This window comes from Mixophyes fleayi, chromosome 7 (genome assembly GCF_038048845.1).
Source record: "Mixophyes fleayi isolate aMixFle1 chromosome 7, aMixFle1.hap1, whole genome shotgun sequence".
Classification (NCBI taxonomy): Eukaryota; Metazoa; Chordata; class Amphibia; order Anura; family Limnodynastidae; genus Mixophyes; species Mixophyes fleayi.
In genome coordinates, this window is record NC_134408.1 from 101903238 (window position 1) to 101907996 (window position 4759).

At 42.3% G+C, this 4759-nt stretch overlaps 1 non-coding gene across 1 annotated transcript; it reads left to right on the top strand.

Moving 5' to 3' along the window:
* Positions 1 to 4439: 4439 nt before the first annotated feature.
* LOC142098732 (small nucleolar RNA SNORD50) lies at positions 4440 to 4511 on the top strand. The gene has a single exon (XR_012678407.1). It is a non-coding gene; the product is annotated as a small nucleolar RNA SNORD50 (small nucleolar RNA).
* The last annotated feature ends 248 nt before the right edge of the window (positions 4512 to 4759 follow it).

Below are 4759 nucleotides of genomic sequence, written 5' to 3' on the forward strand. Positions count from 1 at the left end.
AACTACTGTTACGCGTGAAAGCCAAGCTGCAAGAAAACAGTAAGGCAGTAGAGGAAAATATATGCTCAGAATCAAAAATGACACCAATCCCTGTGGAGAGTTCATCCAGCAGTGGTATGTCTAATCGAGAGCATTCTGATAGTGTACTCATAAAGAAGGGCCCTTTCAGCAGTTCTGCTGATGTGTACCTGAACAGCCCGAGTGTAGCCAGCGATACACCAATTGAGGATGCCACTTTGGAATTAGAAGAGGATGAGGGTGAGGTTTGTGTATTCGACGAGAGTACTAATGAGGATGTTGATGAGGATGAGGTTGTTTGTGTAAGTCCTGCACCAGTGGCAGCAGTTCTGGCACGTGACAAGAAAAAGGCCATTGTCATGCCAGGCCATAAAACAAAAAAATCCACTTCTTATGTGTGGAATTATTTCTATCCCAATCCAGACAACAATTGTATAGCCATTTGTAGTGTATGTCAAGCCACAGTAAGTTGAGGGAGGGACCTTAACCATCTTGGAACCTCGTCTATGTTGCGCCGTTTAAAGAAAGTTCATGGCAAAGTGTCGGGAAGAGCTGAAAGTTCTTCCAAAAAAATTACAAGCACTCCATCATCAGCTAGGACCCTCCGGTCACCGACATCCCGACGGCTACAAAATACACCCACCACACCATCTTCATCAATATCCACAGTAGCGCTCGGAGTTAGCCCTGCATTCCACTTATTAAGGCTGGATGACTCCTGCACTGTAATTGATTCCTCTGAAGAAAGCGTTAGTCCCACTGCTGCTGCTGTTGCTGCTGGTGGGGGTGAATCATCAGCCCAGAGGAAGGCCCAGAAAAAGAGCAGTCCTACATTTCAACAATTAACTGTGAAACAATCATTTGCTAGGGGAAGCAAATATGACAGCAGTCACCCAGTCGCCAAGCGAATGACAGACACCATGGCTGCCATGTTAGTGTTAGATCTGCGTCCAATATCCACAATAAACGCAGCTGGTTTTTCACAGTTAATTGAGGTTTTGTGTCCTCGTTACAGAATTCCATCGCAACACCATTTTTCCCATAAAGTTGTTCCACAACTATACCAAAAAGTGTGTACAAATGTAGAGATTGCGCTGAAAAATGCCATTCTGCCCACTGTCCACTTAACCACAGATATGTGGACAAGTGGAAGTGGTCAAAGCAAAGACTATATGACTGTGACAGCCCACTGGGTTGGTCATTCACCTTCACCAGCAGGAACAGCAGCAGCATGTACACCACTACGTAACATTTGTCACAGGCAGGCCACTCTTTGTATCAACGGCTTCACTAACAGGCATACAGCTAACAATTTGTTACGCAAACTAAGAGATGTGATTGATACATGGCTTATACCTCTTGGACTCTCCCCAGGATATGTCATTTCGGATAATGCCAACAATATAGTGCAAGCATTACAGCTGAGTGATTTCCAGCACATTCCCTGTTTTGCTCACATCATCAACTTGGTGGTGCAGAGCTTCCTACGAAATAACCGTGAGGTGCAGGAGATGCTTTCGGTGGCCCATAAGATTTCAGGCCATTTCAGGCATTCGGCCACAGCATGTAGGAGATTGCAGCAGCTCCAAGAGCAGTTTAACTTGCCATGCCACCAACTTAAGCAGGAGGTGGTAACTAGGTGGAATTCCACCCTGTACATGCTGCAGAGTATGGAGGAACAGCGCAAAGCCATCCAAGCGTATTGCACAAGCCATGACATAGGGAAAGGAGGGGGCATGTATTTCACTCTTGCACAGTGGGGAATCCTTTCAGTCCTGTGCAAGGTGCTGAAACCATTTAAAGTTGTGACGTGTGAAGTGAGTGCAGATTCTGCTAGTTTGAGCCAAGTCATTCCTTTAATTAGACTATTGGAAAAGCAGCTTGAGAAACTGAAGGAGGAGATGAAATCAAGCAATTCAGCAAAGTATGTTGGCCTTGTCGATCAAGTACTTCATTCGCTTCACAATGATCCTCGAGTTATTAAGATCTTGAACTTGAATCAGTACATTTTGGCCACTGTGCTTGATCCAAGGTTTAAGACCTACATTGAGTCTTTGCTTCAAAATAAACGAGATGTGAACTTTTGCAAGGAGCTATTGCTCAGCAAGTTGGCCGCTGAACTGGGCATCGGCTTGACGAGGTGTCCTCCTTCACTTTCTCAAGCTGCTGCTGCTCGTAAAAAATTAAATTTCCCAAAAAGAAGCAGGGAAGAGGCAGGGGGCAAACCAGAACAATTTAACATCTGGGCTGGTTTAAAAGGATTTTTCAACAAAATGTGTCACCTTGCCCATAACTCCATCCAATACGAGTATAAACATGCAAAGGATGGTGGAGGATTATTTTCAAGAGGTAATTCATATGGAAATGTCAGACAGTCCCATTCCTTACAGGGAGGAAAAGCAGGCCATTTGGAAACCCATGTACAAACTTGCTTTGCAATACCTAAGCTGCCCACCCTCCAGTGTGTACTCTGAACGAGTAATCAGCACAGCCGGGAACTTAGTCAGTGATCGTCGTAGAAGGTTACTTCCCAAAAGTGTGGAGAAAATTATGTTTATAAAAATGAACTACATCTTCCATGAGGAAGGCCTTCACCATCCAAGACATCCAAGCACTGACTGTTCTCTAATGGCGGATTCAAGCGGCGATGAATTGATAGTCTGTGATGATGATGTACACACTGATGAGGGTGAGGATGGAGCCCCAGATGATGATGATAACATCTTTTTAAAACTTTCTATTTAAGTCTAGGGTGCAATCTACCCCCAAAGAGGAAAGGGACTTGGGGCATTTCCATATCACGTACCGTCTTGAAAGGCTGCTGTTTTGGTAATTTCTCATTATGGGTAGAGTGTCATACACAGACTGACCCCAAACTGTCTTTGTCCATTTCAATTAATATTGTACAGTCTATAACGGCTGAATTTTTTTGTATTTTCTACAAGTGGAGAGGGGCCTAGAGAGACAGAAACCAAACTGCCTTTGTCCATTTCAATTAATATTGTACAGTCTATAACGGCTGAATTTTTTTGTATTTTCTACAAGTGGAGAGGGGCCTAGAGAGACAGAAACCAAACTGCCTTTGTCCATTTCAATTAATATTGTACAGTCTATAACGGCTGAATTTTTTTGTATTTTCTACAAGTGGAGGGGGGCCTACAGAGACAGAAACCAAATTGCCTTTGTCCATTTCTTTACATATTTAACTATAAGTGTAGGGTGTAATATACACCCAAAGGCGATGGCTGCATTGCCAATATGCATAGATGGAGAGGAAGACAATCTGGTTTGTGTGTAGAATTAATGAAGCCTACCTTATAGGAATTAAACTGTTTTTTTGCTAATTTATTAGCTTTACAATTATATTACTTATCCAAGAAACAGGTGGAGCACTAAATTTGGTTATTTTTAGAGATGAGCGGGCTCGGATTGCGCTAATACGAGCACACCCGAACAGTGAGGATCCGACGGGATCCGAGCACTGTTCGGGTATTTCCTGCGGAAAAACAAACTCAAAATGAGGCTCTGAAAAGGAAGGAAGTGTGAAAGGGTAACTCAGTTTTGAAGGGACAATGAGGGCAAACATTTGGGAAAGGTGACTGAGTGATAAATAGTGTGATGATTTGTGACAAAGGAAGATCCACTGGGAAAAAGGTCTACTCATAAAAAGAGTAGCCTAAGAGAGAGAGAGAATGTGTTAGTGGAATAATTCTGCAAACTAAGTTTTTGTTGCTAGGACTTAGCATAAATAATAGGAAAAATAGTGCAGATCGCAGTAAGGAGATTTAGTCTATGACAATAATGCAAAGACTACAGCTACAGAGACAGCGCCACAGACCTTACAACTGCTGAGACAGTATTACAGATCCTCTAAGTGTAACAATGTGATCATCTAGACAGACGGCAGCAGGGTGACCTGGAGGAAATCTGACAGATACCAGTTATTGGGGAACATATCACAGGGGGACGTGTCCCTGACCATCACTGAGGTGACTGAGGAGGATGAAGGAACGTACTGCTGCCGGGTGGAGATCCCAGGATGGTTCAATGACCAAACAAATTATATAAATGTGAAGCTACGAGAAGGTTAGAACCCCTTTTTTATTCTCTTAAAACAACATTTTACACAAACAGGTTATAAAAGCAATGTCATTTTAGCACTACATTTAAATGAGATAAATTTACTAAAAGGAAAGCATTTGTGAAATCCAAATCCTTACCATAACACTGCTCTTGTAATGTAAGATTGTAGGGAAGCTTTAAACACAGATCTGTAATCTCTTTATATGTGATTTTAGGGCTCATTCGCACATATACACTTGTCATGTTCAATTCATGGCTTAATAAACACAAAAATCACATTAAAAACAAGACAGAACTACAGATACATAATGATCTGTTTGGACATGTTAAATTTACCTGAGCTGTGATGAGTCTATCCCGAACCTGACTTGTGTGATGACACACTTTATTATGGATCTGACTGCTGAGTTCATTTACGTGATGATAAAAGCTAGGTATTTCAGTGAATAGTTGGGAGTATCTTGTATGGAGAAAACTATTTGGTTAGCTTCTCGGCATGAAAAGTAGTGACATTGTTTATCCATAAAGTATGTGTTCCATATTTTACTGGCCATTACCTAGGAGACTGCAAGCAAGGCACTGATCCTGCCGTATAAGTCCAGTGGTACTGCTGTTTAAGTCCACTGATCCTGCCACGTATTTGTGCCTCTCACTTGTG